We start from the raw sequence: 297 nt of genomic DNA, 5'->3' as shown, positions 1-297 counted from the left end.
CCGTCCATGGACTTAGGCCGTGGGCTGGGCTAGGGAGACACTGAGCCCAGAGGGCACCGGCCACCCTGGCCACCTCCTCACACAGGGAGGTAGCGTATGCCCTTCTGCCCTTCAGTCATGTCCAGGAGAACCTGGTAAACAGCCTTTTAGGCTACTAGTGCCAGGTGAAGGCAGACACTTCGGCCAACTTGGGTGGCTTTTTAACGGACACACAGCTTCCCTCAGGAACCTCTGACCACTGAGAATCTAGAACCAAACACACCATGACCATCCCCGGGTAAATAAATGACAGGACCA

The sequence above is a fragment of the Canis lupus genome, chromosome 26, assembly GCF_003254725.2.
Source record: "Canis lupus dingo isolate Sandy chromosome 26, ASM325472v2, whole genome shotgun sequence".
Taxonomy (NCBI): Eukaryota; Metazoa; Chordata; class Mammalia; order Carnivora; family Canidae; genus Canis; species Canis lupus.
Note: the sequence above shows the minus strand (reverse complement) of the source record.